Source organism: Protopterus annectens, chromosome 3.part0 (assembly GCF_019279795.1).
Source record: "Protopterus annectens isolate FY-2018-M chromosome 3.part0, PAN1.0, whole genome shotgun sequence".
NCBI lineage: Eukaryota > Metazoa > Chordata > Ceratodontiformes > Protopteridae > Protopterus > Protopterus annectens.
In genome coordinates, this window is record NC_056731.1 from 142603191 (window position 1) to 142621977 (window position 18787).

An 18787-nucleotide genomic window follows, 5' to 3' on the forward strand; every position below is an offset into this window, starting at 1 on the left:
TGTCTACAATGATTCATTTCTATCAGATAACTAGCTACTAAGCTGAAAATGAAAATAACAAAATGCCATTTTACTGAAACACAGGAATGATAATTATAATTTCCTAAGAATGGTTTATAACATCCTGCAACAGACATCTTCCTGATCTGACTGTAGGAGTACTGTCAGCCTTTTAGAAAGTGTGTTTTTTTTTCTTATAGGCATGACCTATGTGCAAGAAGAGGAATCCTGTTCCTTTATGTTATGCAAGCAAAATTCAAAGATTAGTTTAACAATCTTAGGAAACAAGTACAACTTAGTACATGCTGTAGCAACTCCCTGGTTCTGTTAATTCTGTTAATATATATATATATATATATATATATATATATATATATATATATATATACATACGTATCCATATACATATATGTGTATGTGTGTGTGAACACTGGAATTATATATGACTCTTCTTTTATTGAGTACATTCATAAGCTGTTTAAAGAGTGGGTGTCTAAGGTTGTAGAAAGTAGAATAAACTGGGATGGCTTCTGTCTGGTACTATTTGTTGTTAGGTTTTTATCACTTATTTTTCACTATTTACCACGGAGCCCATCCAAGTGCAAGTCACCATAGATAATCTCCCTCACCATGTTGTGTCCAGCTTCAGGTCACCATCAATGCCCTTAGAGTCTCACAATTCTTATCTAAACCTACTACTGGTGCTCACCATCCAAACAAACACCATATTCATGGGTGACTTTTACTACCCCTCTATAGACTGGAAAATACATACTACCTTAAACTCACAGGCACAAAGCTTCCTGGACTTTGACACAAACACCAAGGAGCAGTGCATGCTGTACCAGATGATCAAATATACTTGATATGATACTCAGCAACGTGGGACGGCATTGCACTGCACCCCCCCCCCCCGTGTCATGTCCTCACTAGTGAGGTCAAATTACAAAGCTGTCTAATTTGAATTAAAAATCATCCCAGAAAATCTAGCTAAACCAGTAATAGTTACGAACTATTCAAAGACAAACTACATCCCATTAAGAAGTCAAGGCTCCCAACAGCCCCAAGACCACAGTTGCCTATGCAGAATTATTCATAAATCCCTATGCAAACATTTGAATGACTGAATAGAGGCTGCTATACCTGCCAGAAATAAACCCAAAACAAACACTAAAAGCAGACTCCACTGGTGGAATCCTCACCTAAATAGGGTATACAATAAAAGATAAAAATACCAAAACCTGGAAGAACAACTACCTGAAAAACAAGTGCTTATACAACTAAACAAAAAGCTAAGAGGTTTAATTAAGTCCAGCAATACCAGTTACAAGGTCAGGATAGCCTTGTTGGCTATGGAAAATCTGAAGGCCTTCTTCAGTTATGTCCGGAGCACACAACAGTGTGCTGAACTGGTGGTGAATGGTACCACTCACACCAATCACTAAGACATAGCAAATAAACTGGCTGATAAATTCAGCTCAGACTTCACCCCCTCCACCACCCAGCCCCCCAGCTCCACCAGGTGAAATCCCGTCAAACATACTTCCCCAGCTATCAGCAGAGACCAGGTGCTGGCAGCAGTTGCTTAACCCAAGAACACATCCTTCATGGGTCTCAACAATATCCCTGATTGCCTTCTGAACATGACCTATCAGGATCTCTTGAGACACTCTTCAACCACAGCCTTGAAACAGACTACATTCCAAATGAATTGAGGACTGCAACAGTCATTTATCTCCACAAGGGTAGGCCATCAGCCAACCCAGGCGAGTGTAGCCCCATTAGTCTTACAAGCCTAATTTGCAAAGCCATGGAAATGATTATCACAAAAATGATAAACAAGGATATTGGCAACCTACAGATGCTGGATCTATCCCTTTTTGGCTTTAAGGGAAAGTTGTGCATATGTAACTTGGTAGACTTCTTTGAGAGGGTGAAGCCATGGTGGTGCAGCGGTAGCGTTGTCACCTCACAGCAAGAGGTTCTCCCGTTCGATTCTCGGCTGGAGCACCTTCTGTGTGAAGTCTGCATGTCCTCCCCACAGTGGAGTGGCATTCAAATGACATGCATGAATGGGCGTGCCTTCTTTAAAGGTTGGGCGTCGGGCTGGCACCTCTGCACCATAAAAATCTACTGCCAATCATTAGCGGACCGGAGTTCCGCTGTGGCAACCCCTAACCGGGAAAAAGCCAAAAGACACAACAACAACTGTGCAGCTAAATTAATAACATTTAAAGTCTTACCACAAAAGCACACGGTAGTAAGGGAAAGGAAGGGGAAAAATTGAATGCCATCATAGAAGTATCGAGTGGGCGGCCGCAGTGGTGCAGCGGTAGCATTGTCGCCTCACAGCAAGAGGTTCTCCCGTTCGATTCTCGGCTGGAGCACCTTCTGTGTGGCAACCCCTAACCGGGAAAAGCCGAAAGAAAAACAAACAGACTTCTTTGAGAGGGTCACCCAGGAAACAGACATAGGTAAAAAAGGGTATACTACATATCTTGACCTGGCTAAGGCATTTGATACAATAACCCACTCAGGAATTGCTGACAAGCTGTTTGACCTAGGCCTAAATCCTTACACAACTCACTGGATTGCTGGCTGGTTGACAGACTAGACCCAAGAAATCAGGATCAGTGAGACCACCTCCAGCAAGAGATTGGTTACCAGCAGAGTACCCAGAGCTCTGTACTGGACCTGCTCCTGTTTGGCATCTACTTCTGAGAAATCAAGGCTAAGGTTCAAGGTTTTGGCTCACCAGGTTCGCAGATGACTATAAATTGGGAGTCCTTATTGACTGGCCCCAAGATGCCAACATCTTGCTGGTGGGTTCATCACAGACAAAAAATGATTGGTTCCAAAGATATGGCTTAAAACTCAACACCAAAAAATGCATTATAATGTCCTTTGGGAAACTGTCAACCTAAGTTGATAAAATGCCCCTAAGAGTTGACACAGTAATAAGGGATTTGGGACATATGTAGGCAATAATGTGGCCTTTGACCAATACATAGCTAAGATAACAAGAAAATCATTCCATATCACCCATCTTATAGGTAAGGATATCACAGGATCATAGGAGGTTACTAGGCTATTGGCCCTGAGGCCCTTATAAGCCTAGCCAAGAGTTTATTCCATTTTTAGACAGGTCATCACCTGATGCCCCTGTCCAGCAGGAACATGGGTGGAATCCCAGGGTTGTATTTTCTGTTTCCCATCTAGTTATCCAGGTTGCACTTAAAAAGGGGTAAAGAGGTAGTTTGCTTGACATGGAGAGGGAGACTATTCCATAGATGTGGGAGTCTCTGGGACACAAATCTGTTCCGTCAACAAGTCCTGCTGATATCACACACCAGGTTAAGGCCACCCATGCGAGTTACTCAAATGGAGCTTGACTTGCGGATATACAGCATTCCCATCAAGATGGGTCTGTGATTACTGTGTATGCCAGACAGAGGTCACCTCTGAGGCATCTGTATGAAACTGAGTAGAGGGATAGTAATTTTAGCCTATCTGTGTATGGTAGATATTTGAGGCCCTGGATTCTCCTGGTGAGGAACCTCTGTGGTCTCTCCAGCTGCTGCATGTGCTTTGTGAGGTACATGCCAAAAGGGGCATTGTACTCAATAATGGCCTTATAAGGGAAGAATACAGGGATATTATGACCTCCTTGTCCTGGATGAGATACCCTTACTTATGAGGTGGGACATGTAGAAGCCTTTCTGTACAATGGAAGCAACATGGAGGTTAGAATTCAGGTTGCTATCAACCTGGGTGTCCAGATCCCTCACAACTGATTGCGTGCTTAGGACGTTGTTATTAATATGATAATTTGTGGGGGCATCACTCTCCCCAAAAGGGATGATGATGCATTATTTGGTATTCAGCTTGTGGTCATGTTTCTGGCACCAGTCGTTTGACTGAGTGAGACCCTCTTGGAGGATGTCCACATCACTAGGGGAATTGATGACAGCACCCAGCTTGCAATCATCTGCAAACTTGGTCAGCCATAGCCCAGTGGTTTTGGCCTGCACCTCAGAAAAGTATATCCCAAATAACAGAGGCCCCAAACTGAATCCTGGGGTATGCCACTTGTTACAGGTCTACTGCTTCAGGTGGCTTCCCCTATTTTGACTAGGTGAGGTCTATCAGTCTGCCAGTTTGTTACCTATTTGGTAACATATGTAGTGATGCATAGTTGAAAGAGTTTATCTACTATGCCCTAGTGGGGAATAGTGTCAAAGGATTTGATCAGGTCACGGTAGGTGGAGTGCACCACCTTCACCTAATCCATGACTTTGGTGACTGTCTCAAAGAAATCGAACAAATTTTTCAGACATGACCTCCCCTTGATGAAGCCAAACTGTGTGGGATCAAGTGTTTGGAGGTTGCCAGTGTCCATGTTAATGAGGTCCATGATAATCTGTTCCATGGCCTTGCAGATCAAGCTAGTTAGGCTGATGGGTCTTTAATTTCCTGGATCGGTGGATGCTCCACCTTTGTGCAAAGGGATGACAGTGCCTGTCCTCCACTCAGCTGGGATGAAGCCGGTACTCAGGCTTTGGTTGAATAGGGCACCTAATGCTGCTGTGAGTTCCTGCCTGAGTTCACGTAGGATGCAGCCTGGGATGTTATTGGGTCCTGTGGAGGCTGTATTTTTTGCCTTTGAGAGAGCAGTGATGACCTGTTCCATAGATATAAGGGTAAGGGACAGGTACTGGGGATGTTCTGATTTATTGATGGGGGGGGGGGGCAGAGCGGTGATGTTTTTACTGAATCTGTCAACCAGTAAGTTTGCTATATCTACTGCATTTGTATATGTGGTGTCCTTGACTACCGTTTCCGAACAGATCTGGGTGCTTCCTTTGAGGTTGCGGACATATGTGACGAAGGCCTTATGATTGTCTCTAGTAGATGTGGCCAATTTAGACTCGAAGTTTGCTTTGGAGGATTTCACTAGTGCTGTAATTTGCTTGTTCAGGCTAAGGGAGACATTGCTTCCAATTGGGCACCTGCTCCTTCTTGGTCTTGCACAGCAATTTTTTCCCTTTGTTATAGAGTTTATTTATTGCATATGTCCACCAGACAGGTTGACTCTTCCTTGCAGAGGATGATTTAGTCCTGTTGGGTTTTCCTGATTCCATGCATCTGTATAAATGCTCGTATAGCGCTTTGGTGTAGTTTTGGATATTGGTGCTAGTTCCTACTGTGGGGGAGGAAGCTGTGAAGCTGTTTATACCATCCCTCAGGAGGCTGTAATCAGCTTTGGAGAAATTTTTATGTCTGGTCCTAGCTAGAGGGGGGTTGGGGGTGATGGTGACTTCAAAAGTGACCACTTTATGATTGGATCTTACCAGGGAGGATTATACTGTAAGGATGCTGCAGTGGTTACTCATGTTGGTTAATACCAAGTCCAAGATATTATCACCTCTTGTGGGGGTATCAACTAGGTGTTCCAAAGCATTTGCATTCATTTGCATTGACATAATCGAGCAATCTCTGGGCATTTGTGTTCTGGCATGAGTAGTTCTTCTAATCTGTGTTTGGTTAGTTAAAGTCACCCAGGATCAGGGTAAAGGGTTGAATCTTGATAGATTCGAACAGGTCCAAATAGTCAGATTGGGCATCTTGAGATTTGGGGGCTAGTATATAGTTGTGATTTGAATAGAGGTCTTGTCAATGGTTAACTGCACCTGGAGTGTCTCCTGTGCATCATACTGTTTGACCAGCCTAAAGGTGTGTATGTCTTTAATGTATATTGAGACTCCACCTCCTTTGGCTTTACTGCCCGCAGGTTGGGGTCTGAATGTATGATAGGATGAGTAACTGGGTATGGCTGGAGTGCTCTCTGCAGCTTTGAATCAGGTTTCTGTGACTGCACAGATGTCAGAATTTTCCAGGGTTAAGAATGCTTGCAATGAGTGCAGTTTCATGTTTAGACTCCTAGCATTTAGAAGCATGACCTTTAATTTGTGTTTTGTTGAAATGTTTATGTTGGTAGTTTTAACCTCATCACTTTTCCTAAAAAAGGCACTATGCGGGAGGTAAGAGCCTTTGCCAGTAGCCTGAAGCCCAGGTGAGACAGATACAGGCCATCTGATAAAGCATCATGGTCTGTCGATCATATCTTCCAGGCTGTCATGTACTGGATCCCCCCTGGAATGACACCAGAAACTAAGCTAATTGCTAAATTCAGCCATTTTCTGTTTGTTGAGGCATAATTCTGGGTGATATGGCATCCAGGTACAAGGAAGTTATAGTAATACTCTACTCAGTCCTTATCAGACCTCTCACTGAATACAATGCCCTCTTTGGCATGTATCAAACCAGACACTTGCAAAAGTTGGAACACCCACAAAGATTTCCCACCTGGAGAATTCAGGGCATGAATACCCTGTCCTACACTGTTCACCTAAAAGCTCTGTCTCTGCATTCAGTCTTCTATAGGTTGCTGAAAGGGGATCTTTGCCTGGCTTAGAGGACTTCTTCAGACCCAACCTTTATAGATCTGTTGCACATGGGCAAAACAATCAACACCAGAAACATTAGATCCAGGCATCTAAACTTTGCTTGTAACATAAACAGAACTTGATGCATGATGGAGAGACAGACGTATGCTAAAGGATCCCCGCACTAGGGAATAGGCTCCTATCCATGTAAAACAGAGTTCATCCCTGACCCTGTTTGAACAAAACCTTGACAACTAGATGGGAAATCATAAATTCACCCTCAGTTTAGTTCCCATGCCCTTTATGGACAGAGGCAGTCAATCAGAAAAGTATTACCCCGACCACCACCCCTTCAAGAAATCCTTAGTTATCTCCTTACTAACATCTGCCACCCTCCATAGACACCCATGACACTTGGGACCCAAATGGTTTGGATTGCACAGCTAGGCTTGTAACAACCCTTGACCCTATGAACTTAGATAACATGTAGTATAGTGATGACATTGAAAATAAATTGAAAGGAGTTCCATATGTCTTCTGCAGTACCAAGAGCAATTTTTTTGATGGAGAGTATGTTTCACAGATGTCAGGGATGAACTAAAACATATGCAGTGTAACAGCATCACGGACAGAGTTTCAGAGTGCAATCAGTGGAGACAAAATAGTCAAGCATCATTTCAGAGATGATCTAGTAACTGGCAAAAATATAATCTGACATGAAATGTTGGTGTGCCTCTTTTGCTGTTATAGCTGAAGTCTCATATTCTGGTTTTAGTCCACTGTCCTAGACAATGTAAGGAGCAGTCAATTTATGGGTCAGAACCTTGGGGCAGAAAGGTGAAACCCTAATTGTGATTAATGTGCCCTAAGATTGAGTAGTGACCTGTTACTTGAATAGCTAATAAGAGAAGATGGGAGAAGGGAGATGGTTTAGCTCACGGCAGTACTGTTAGCTACTTGAAAGTGAAGACCATGGCCTGTAGCTTATGGACAAGAGATGTGTGTTGGCTCTGTAAAAGAGTGCTCACATGGTGACCTTTATGGATAACATGTGAGAAAGTACAGGAGTGCACTGACAATGAAGGCATGACAGACCCTCACTTGTGAAGGAACATGTCAGACTGCATTGGTCTGTTTGGCCCAGAAAAACAGAAATATTTCACATTGTTGTCTGGAGGATGGAGATGCCATTATTTGCTCTTACCATGGTGATTGGGAATGAATGAGTATGTCCACAGTGGTGAAGAGATGGTCAGGAGGCACAGTGGACAAAAGATGAATGTATTGCTTGTTGGTAGCCACTAGACTGATGCTCAGAATGCAGTCCTCAAAGGTTGCCAGCATCTTGTAGTGGCAGTTTAAGCTGGAGAACAGCAAAAAGGTGGGTGCTGCATTTATTTCACATTCTCCTTAGCTTTGGTCATTTCACAATTGCTAAATGTATACTTCATTGGTGTGGGAAATTTCCTGCACATTGGCAGTTGCAGGGTGGGCTTGCTCCCTAATATTTTTTGTTTTTGTGATTTGCCACCTTGGACATGTGCCAAAGTTGTGACTTTCCAAGGTTTAAAATGTTTTCAGATTGAAATATCATGTCTTGGTTAAAACAGACACATTATTCAATGCAACCCCACCACCACAAAATAAGAAAGAAAAAAAAAAAAACATCAGTTAGAGGATCCGCTGTAAGTTAAACTTTCATGACAGATGGTGAAGATATATTGCTGATCTCTCTCTGCCTTTCTTTCCAAGAAGTCTAGTCATTTTTTTCACTATAAGACTTAAGATTGAATGTCTGTTTTTGTTCAGCATGCCCATGTATATGAAAAAACTATACATTTCTGATCAGCAGTATAAACATTAGTTGTTTAAAGTCTGTTTGCTTATTTTAGCACCTACTAGTCGGCTTACCACTCCCCAAGAGAAAAATAGATTTTCCAGCCTCTAAACTGTAGTTTGTATGACACATTGTACTGTTGATGAGCAACATTTTTCTTCTGACATTTTATGTGCCTTGCAGTAATAGGATGTGCCCGCGCTTCATAAAAATTATTGTTTAATCACATGGAGATGAACTCCTGTCTGACCCATTGCTTGAGCTATTAGTCATTGCTACAAATGACAGTATAAATCCCATAAATTGCATCCAGTGAAGCATGTTCTCTGTTCAACCCATTAAAAGTCTTGAAAGTTACTGCACTGTAAAGTAGGTTGTGTAAACTGTCACAGCTGTCAGTATCCAGGATACCATATTGTATTACTGTCAGTATCCAGGATACCATACTGTATTACTTAAATGATGAGACATAATACATTCTGGATGAATCAAGAATAATCCAAATCCCAGAGATTTTATTTATTTAATTTTTGTTAATGACTGAGACACAACTGAAAATACAACAGATTATCTAGAAAATGATAAAATACATATTTGACTAATGGTGTGTTCATTTATTTTTCACTTTGTCGTCCTTCTCTTTACATTAAAATATCCAGTTGTGGTGCTGCAGTTTTTCTTTGGATGCTGTCTGTTTAGTTTATCACCTTTCATCTAGTATTGAACTTGATCATTTCTTATACTATTTGTTAGCATATCACATCATATATCAGTCTTCAGCTACTTGGTGTATATGCCAGACATCTCCTCATCAGCTAGGACTCAGTTTTTTTATCTAGTCTGCCACTCCCTTAGCTAATCTGTTGATTTGTATGCCTGCTTTATCCATTTCAGAGTCTTAGGAGAGCTGGACCCTGTCCTAGCATTCAATACTTACAAAGCAGAGAAAATAATACTGGATAGTATATCAGTCTATTACAGAGTGTGTGCCTGAGCTCACACCAGAACATGAGCACATAAGCAACACATGTGCACACACACACACACACACACACACACACACACACACACACACACACACACACACACACACACACACACACACAGACACGCACACATGAGGATTACTGAGTAGCCTACAGCACAGGTTGTGGATGTTTCAGGAAACCAAAACACCAAGTGAAAACTCATCCGTGTGCAGGAAGAGACTCATTGAAGAACTGAAGGGGAAAACGAAGAGCTATGGTGTGGCAAAACTAAGTACTGTGCTACCCTGAATCCTTATCCTATTGTTTAATACATAAGTTATCCCTGATAACCTAGCGTACCAACTGTCAGTTTATCTGCATGTAAACCATTTGTCACCTGAAGAGGTAGTATAACTGTCATTTTTAGATGCTTCGTTGGTTGTTATGGCATCATCTAACAGAGCGCTAGTTGTCATGTCATAGTATGTGACTGTTTATCATCTCTTCATCTGCTCTACCACCCATTAGATAGTATTCTGCTGAATATGAATATCCCATTAGCTAATATTCTAGCTATCATTTCATCTGATAAACACCTAGTATGGCAATATCGCTTTAACAAACAACTTACTAAGATTGTGTACTAAAGGTAAAAAACCTAATAGAATTATAGCATTTTCTGGCAAGTATTGTTTTAGCAAACAGCCTATACTCACCAGAAAATGCTAGCGAGTATAGGCTTATACTTCTTGTCTTTTGAGTGCACTTCTTCTTTTACAGACATCCAAATCCAGTATTTTTTAGTGCTGACATAAGAATTTAATTCATTGTAAACTGACTGGCATTTCTTTCTGTATTAGTTTCAGTAAATATTTAGTTAGGTATATAACTTGAATAAACTGACATCATGGAGAATGAAATGAACCTGGCATTAAATACCATAAAGAGAGTGGTAGAGCAAGTGCAGTGTAAGACTGTGTTGTCAGTAAGTAGGTTTCAGATTGCTCCCTGATGCAAGGTTAGGGTATCCATCTACAACACTGTTGAACTGAAATTGTTCAGTAAACTAAATGCTATCAGACTGCAGGGATGGTAAATATAGGCAGGGTTTTCATCAAAATAATCCAGTGGTCCAAGATAAGAGGTAACCAGCCCTCCACTTCCTCATCCCTGTGGGGAAAACAGTGAAGTGGGATTTAATGAGTGGGGATTTTACTATGTAGAACCACATACTGTCCCCTGGGCAGTAAATATGTAAATATTAAGTAAAAAAAAAATCTATGTATTAAAAAGAAGTTATGCTGTCATCTGCTTAGTGCTTGATTTTTCCAGCTTTTTGATTGTTGACTGTTGATCAGGAAGTTTAGCTTTTTTTTTTTAAGATATTAATTGTAAGTCATTATCCATATGTAAGCTAGAATTTGCTTGTAATCAAAGGATACTCTAACAAACAATTCACATCTGTACTTATTATAGAACCATAAATGCTTGGTATAATTTATCCTGTAAATCTTGATTTTTTTGTTAAAAACTTTATTGAATTATAATGTGTGACATATGGAAACTTACATTTATAAGAAAGTAATCAAACCATATTAACAAGTTGACATTTACAAACACGTATGTCTCTATACAATATAATCAATCCATTATTACAAAAATTGTTTAATTCCTGCCTTCTCTTAAACATCATTCTTCATCCAAATCATTTTTCTGCATGTATTGTTCCCACAATTTCCAATTTGTTCTAGGTAATTTACTCTTACCCTGTTCTAAAGCTCCCACTTTCTGTATTTTTCTCTCGGTTACAATATTTACTACTTCAAGTATTGCTGGTTTAGATCTTGATTTCCATTTTCTGGTAATTGCTTTTTGGGCATCCAACAGAATTAAACTTAACAAGGCCTTATTGTGTCTAGGAAGTTTAGATCCTGTAACCCAGCTAAAAAAAAATAATAATTTCCTTAGTAACACTCATTTGCTCACCCAGTATTCATGACAAAGTATTTTGCAGGGAATTTTTTTAACATCTGTCAACTCTTATACTCTGAAAACATATGGCACAGGTATCTCTTTCTTCCCTACTATATCTTCAACATTTGCCATCTACCTGAGGAAAAATGTTTTGGCTGCCTGCAAAAATCCTAAATCTTCTAGACTTTGTTGCATACTTGGGAGCCATACATATGTCGTCCCATTCTTTCTTTGTAAATTGCTTATTTATCTCTCTTCCCAATCTTCTCTGACAACCTCTGATTGATTCTTGTAGTCATGGTGCAATATTTTATATGCCCTAATAATTATCCCTTTTTTAACACCAGTTTCTGTTCTGGATTCAACTAAAACTTCAAGCAGTGTCAGTCTTTCACATAGGCTTCTTCTATCCCTTTCTCTTTGCCTATACTGTGATATCAATCCCTAATAGGAAGAGCAATATCTAGCCTACAGTCCAAATGTCTTTGTGGTCACTTCTCATTCTGTTACTTTTCCCTCTCTAATTATTTGTTCCTAATCCCTTGGTTCCTTTGCCAGTTTTCTGCAGTAAATTACAGCCCCTATTTGCATATTCTGTGTACCCCTAATTCAATCATTCCTATTGGTAGAATTTCCTTTCTCCATTCCAATGTTGGCTTAGTTCTTACTGTACTTTTTGCTACTTTATGAATATAATATTGTTTCTCCGTTTTCAATTTCTCCAAATCTTTTGGATTTCTAATACCGTGATGGGAATGGACCCCATTCCTAATCAAAGTATGATTAAAGTTCAAGAAATTAGTAATGTTTCACTCTTTGATATCAGCCAAAAGTGCTCTTCACAGCACATGCAACATGCCCAGTAATGACTCTTTCTGCAATTTGCACGGAGTTGCATGTATTTCTGTATGACTGTTTCATTCTGCTTAAGGATCTCCATTCAAAATACCACCCTTTTCTTATTTCTTGACTTTCTCCCTGCTTCATCATCATCCCTTCTCATTTTGAATTGTAACTCTCTTCTTGTGTTATGTATAAGAGCCTTGACTATGTAGCTGTAATATATCCCTTCAAATCAGGTAATCCTAAACCTCTTTGCTGTTTTTGAAGGATCATCGTATCCCACTTGACTCTTGCCCTCTTCCCCTCCCAGATAAACTTCTTCAACTCTTTATTAAAAACTGTCCACTACGTCTCCTCTGGTTAATGAAAAATATGGCTGACCTGTGTATAAAAGTAAAGGGGCAAAAACATTTTCTAGTGCTTGTATCTTGCTAGCCATATCCATAGGCAAGAACTTCCAGTTTCTCAGTTTTTGTATTACCTTTTTAGTCTTTTCCCATATATTTTTAGCTGCCATAACAACATCCATTTTTATCCCTAAACCTCAATACTTCGTTTATCATGTCCCCATAAATATGAGTATTTCAGAATGAATTCATGTGTGGGTTCATAGTTTACAGTTGTAGCCTTTATTTAATCTTCATAATTTTACATGCTGGGAAAACTTAAAACTGTATCAAAATGTTCCACAACACTGAAATGTTCTTTTCTGGTTTTATCAGGTACAAAATAATATCATCTGCAATTAAAGCCAACCATTATTGATTAGCACACCAATTATATCCTTGAATTTCTGAGTCCCTTATTTTCTTTGCCAGTGGTTCTAAGTATAATGCAAATACCAGAGGGGAAAGAGAACACCCTTCCCTGGTTCCTCTTTTCTGACACAACTTATCAGAGAGCAACCCTCCAACTTTGATTTTGCCTCTGATCCCTCCTATATCCTCCTAATTAGCCTTATTATGATATCAGAAAATGCAGACACTTCCATTATCGTACTCACAAAATCCCAGCTTACTTTGTTAAATGCTTTCTCTGGATCAAAACCCACCAACAACAGCAATATTTTCTTACATTCTACTTCCCTGTGGATCATGATTGTTCTATTAAGGTTGTCAAATATTTGTCTCCCCTCTACAAAACCACATTAATAGATATCTGTCAATTTTGACAACACCTTTGCCATGTTTTTATCCATTATAGATATAAACATTGTATAATCATGACTTAAAATTAAAATGGGCCTATGTGAAGCCTGATCTGATGGGTCTTTACTGCCTTCATGTATTACAGCCACTGCAGCTTTTTTCTAGGATGTTGGTGCTTCCCCCTTCTTTTAAAATATTGTTAAACATAATCTTCCATATCTGTGTCCCTTCCTTCCCTCCTAGCTTCCAAACTTCCACTGGAATACAATTTATTCCTGGATACTTTCCTGCAGATTGCTTACACATCACCACTTGTATCTCATCTCCTCAGGAGCTGATTATTTTCCAGGTTTAAATACAGCAGTAAGCATTAAACCCATTTAAAAAATAAGACCGTTAACTTTGAAATAACATCTTGTGTGGAAGGGACTTAGTTAAATGCTTTACCTATTTTATGTCTTTACTGACTTTCAACAACATTTTACCTGTATATATGTCTTATATATGTCTTTAAACTGAAGTGCTTAATACAACTGTGTCATGTGATTAGTCTTATGGTTTGAATTTACTATTTAAATGAAGGCATTTGATCTCTTTTTTTACACACTGATGAAGAGTTGATCCCGAAAGCTTTGTGATTCTTTTCTTGTTGGGAATAAACGCTGCATTTCACCCCATCATTTCCAGGTTTGGGATTTTTTTACTACTGATATATCACAAATACTCGTTGTCATTCCTTTGTAACAGTTTCAGAGAAATGTACTGAGACTGCACTCTAAATTTAGAATGTTATTCAGGATTTATGCACTTATTGCAGCTATGTGTTAAATTTAGTGCAGCCATTTTGATTTTGTCAGTACAAGGATTTTTAGTAGAAGCATATTGCCATTCACTGAAAATGTCACTGTTTAGTGGATAAATGAAAAGTGCCCTTTTATATACTACACACATAGATAGATATCTATATGTGTGTTCTGGACATATATTGTATTTCCCTACTGTAGAAAAACATCATACATCCTCCACGAACTTAAAAGAAATATTACTGAACTTTTCAAACTGTGAGCATGTAATAGAGTTCCATTTACTGCAAGCTTGAAATGGGCATATACCTCAGGAGCTGTTTGGTCGGTCATTTTATAGCAACAAAAAATGCAGTGGAGTATGAATGCAGATTTGTCAAATGGTCATTTTAGCCTTAAAAACATTGTGTTTGAGTGGTGTACGGAAATGTAATTTTTGTGTGTCTTTTTTTTTTTTTTTTTTTTTTTTTTTTACTCTTGTGTTTACTTATGTAGTAATGTTAACTGGACATTTCCCAGAGGCAGTGCACAAATCATACACTGTTAATGTTGAATATACTTTCTAAACTATGCTAGTAATAAAAGAAATAAAAAGAATGTATAAAGACTGATAATTAATGATAGAGCAGATGAGATAATGTGGAATTTAGGAAGAGTTATAGATAAGGAAGAGTTGAATGTGCAAAGGCAAAGGGAGTAAGAAACAGAAGAGAAGCCTCTGCTCATGTGGTTGAAACAGTATCTGGATCTTTACATAAGGTGTTTTGAAAGTTAAGGCTGGCTTTTCTTATAGCCTGATATCGTTATGGAGGATGAGTGATCCTCTGAATATGTGACTAAGAACAGAGAAGGAGTGTCCATTGCATTACAATTTCTTATAAAGATGTCATAGGCTTGTAGGTTTCATTGTCATAGCCTTCAGGAAGCTTGATAGCTGTGATGATAGTTTCTGCTTCCGATATACATATCAAGGTTATTTTTGAAGGATGTTAATGAAAGACGTCTAATTGTAAGAGTTGTTTATTAGATAATCCTAGAAATCCCAGTATAATGTTTCTGTCATTTTTTTCTGTTATTAACTTAGGTAAAGCAGTTTAGTTTTAGCTTTCCAAATGGTGTTTTCCAGGTGTTGAATTTCAAACAAAAGCTTTCCAAACATTGTTTTATAGACCAGACAGAAGCCATCTTATAGTACCGTACAATAAACAGAATATAAAGCTTCTGAAGTCTTTCTAAATAGCTTGAGTCTTTGAACTCTATGATATTTTTCTAGTAAGGAACCATTGTAGCTTTTCAGGGTCTGTTAGGTGGACTGTTCAAATGCTACAAAACAAAGTATTTAATTCAGTTATGGGTCAAACTACTGGAGTTTAAAGTGACTATACATGGTATATGGGCTGTGGAAAATGCTTTTTGGATTTTTGTAGATATACACTGGTAAAAGTTATCTTCTCTTGTCGTTATATCTTTAAAGACAGTGTCTTTTTTAAGATTTCATAATTTATTTTATAATCATAATCTATCTTTATTTTCACACCTCTTGATGCTACATTTATTGACATTAAATGTGAGGACATGGCAATCGTACCAGACATATATTTTTAGACAACATTGGAGACGTTTGTCATTTTTATTGAAATATTCATGTAACTCAGTTGGAAATTGTCTTTGTATTTAGTTATCTGAAACCCCATTTCTCAGTTTCATGTCTGAGAATACCACCACAAAATGTACTGACAGCAGTGAAAATCCCTAACTGACATCACTGGTGATATATAACTTCTATTGGACAATAAGGTCTTAAAGTGCTAATACTACATATGTGTGGTCTGTTTTAAATATTCTTTTTATGATGCTATGCAATGTTACACACACACACACACACACACACAAGTACACACACACACATACATGCACACACGCTCAAATGATCAACATTTCAGAACACCAGACATCAGAAGATTGAGATCAGATGACCAACATTAAGAAATATTGAAAGTCCGATAATGTAGGAATACTGTTTGTGCAGATATTCTGGAACAGTAGTGTTTAGGGAAACTACCTTATTCCCCCACAAAGGTGTGATCTTGCAGTTGATCTATATAATTATCTGGTGGTGTGGGGGGAGTGCATGGTGGCTTGTCGCCCTGCAAAAGCACAGTGTTTGGTGTTTATGTCTGTTTCGCAATGTTTCAGAATACTGATCATCTGAATTCCATCTTCTGATAATTAACTTTTTGAAACTTTCATCATATAAATTATATCTATATAGCTATATCTATATTTATCTATCTCTCTATCTAATACATATAAATTTAAGCAAAACCATGTCTGTTTTGACTGAGGTGAAATGCCTTAAAGTGATACAAACAGAAAATGTTTTTGTCTACACAAAGCTGTCAAAATTCATCAGAGTAACAAATATTTTTGTTCATTTCTTAAATACCAGATTTTACCACGAGTAAAAGCAAGTCTCAATGTTATGATAAAAATCATGCATATAAAATGTTTTTGAATATTCCTATACCAATCCTGTAAGTGTACCTTGTACGACTATGTCCTATAAAAATCATTAAATATTTTTAAATATCTGAAACTCCTATTCTTCAAAATCAGGTTAAATTTGACCAACTCAATAAATTCCAGTTATGTCCCAATCTTATTTGCTATGGCATCTATTTCATTTCAGTTCGTGAGCTTAAATATCCTATCTTTTCATCTAGTTATACCTTTTTCATGTACAAGAAATTAGTACTTTTTCCTTTCTCCTTTTTAATATTAGCACATTTTCTGTCGCCTGTAAATTGCATTGAATCTGTTCTTTTTTCCAGTAATATAAACGTGGTCCCTTAACCTTACTTTCTATCTCCCACTTAGTAAATGTCTCATACTTTGTGATGTTTACTACTATATCTGCATTACATAAGTAAGGACTTTCATACCATCTGTTTTGCACATGCTCAGTAGGCCATAAACACACTTACCATTCAGGCAGGAAGCGGGGTACTTATAGTTGTTGTAGGCAATGCTGAGTATGTCTTAGAGCCCTGATTGATTAACCCAAAACCCAACCCCCTAGACCATGCAGAAAATTGACTATAACACAGCCCACATGGAGACATACTGGAGCATGTATCTGGACTATTAATGAAAGACGTTTGATACCGAGGCCATCTTGAATGACAATGAAACACAGTTCAGTTTCAATGGTTTTGTACAGTCAAATGGAAGAATAGTTAAATATCATGGCAGTGCTTTCCATACCAACTGTAGCAGCAGAAGAAAAGCAGGTTGTAGAGTCAGAGGAAGAATGTGCAGCAACAATACCACAGCTGAGAGAGTGGTGGGCACAGTACATTGTAGCACTGGCAAAGAGGTGATATGTGGTCTACAAGTGCAGACCATTCCATAGACAAAGTAAAATACAGTAATCCGTGAGGTATTACACCTAGACTATGCGGAGTAGTATATCGACTGTCTGTGCCTTGCATCAGACATTTTCATAAACACACTGTTTAGGGGTTAGACAGAGCACAGACTTTGTAAGTAGTCCAAGTTGATGTGAAGGACATAGAGACAAGTCACTGCAGAAGATGATAAACCTTTATGTCACCCACTGGATAGCCAGCTGGCTCACAGACAGGACCCAGGAAGTTAGAATTGGGGAGTCCACCTCTACAAAGAGACTAGTCACACATGTAGTCCCTCAGGGATTGCTCCTTGGACCACTTCTTTTTGGCATTTAACTTCTCTGAAGTCAAGGCCAATGACAAGGGCCTCTGGCTGACTAAATCTGCAGAAGACTGCAAATTAGGAGCAGTTATAAAATCCCCCACTGACGTAAATGTTCTCCAGGAAAGGCTGATGCTGACAAATCACTTGAGTCAGAGCCATGGACTATTTATTTATTTTTTATTTATTTATTGAACATTTGGTTACCTGGAAGTTCCCACTTGGAATGAAGCCAATTTTCAGCTGAGACCTGGGGAGAAATGCACCAGGCACATGTCTTTGTAATGGGTTCCTGTTACATTATCAAAAGATAATGTAATTGAGCAGCCAAAACATCGAAACAGCCACATTTTGAAGTTTGCATTGTGGGATCGCAGTATGTCAAGATTGGGATATTTTCCCTTTCCTCGCTGTAGTGCGATCCCGGAGTTGGAATATATATTTAGCGGGGGTGTGGGGGGCACAGCCCCCCACAATAAAAGTTTTGAAATGCATCCAATTCGATGTTTCGGCCATTCGATTACATTATCTTTCGATAACACAATATGAACCCTTTGTAACATGGGAGGAAACGGGAGCAACCAGAGGAAACCCACATGAATGCAGGGAGGACATGCAGACTCCTCACAGAACGCACCCCAAATGAGAATCAAACGAGAGAACCTCTTGCTGTGAGGCGGCAACACTACCGCTTCACTACTGTGCCATCACTAAAATTAAATTCCAGTAAATACATAATAGTATCCTTTGGGAAGTCATCCATCTCTGGTAATTATCATATTGAAAACACACCCATAAGAGTTGACCTGGTAGTCAGGGACTCAGGGGACTTTGGGGTCACACACAGACAGTAATCTATCCTTTGAATATCATGTGTCTACAGTAGTAAGGAAATCATTCTGTGTTATTCAACTTATAAGCAAATGATTGGCATTTAGGTTCAAGGAGGTCATTGTTTCACTGTGTTCATCATTCATTGGACCTGTCATTGATTACAATGTCCCATTTGGTATATATCTAACCAGCCACATCCAAT

The 18787-nt window shown here is 38.9% G+C and overlaps 1 protein-coding gene across 2 annotated transcripts in view; it reads left to right on the forward strand.

Annotated features, from left to right (window-relative positions):
• The window catches only part of PLXDC2 (plexin domain containing 2), a 3345655-nt gene that overhangs the window by 1616058 nt on the left and 1710810 nt on the right, over positions 1-18787 (forward strand). The gene's annotated exons all lie outside the window — the stretch shown is intronic.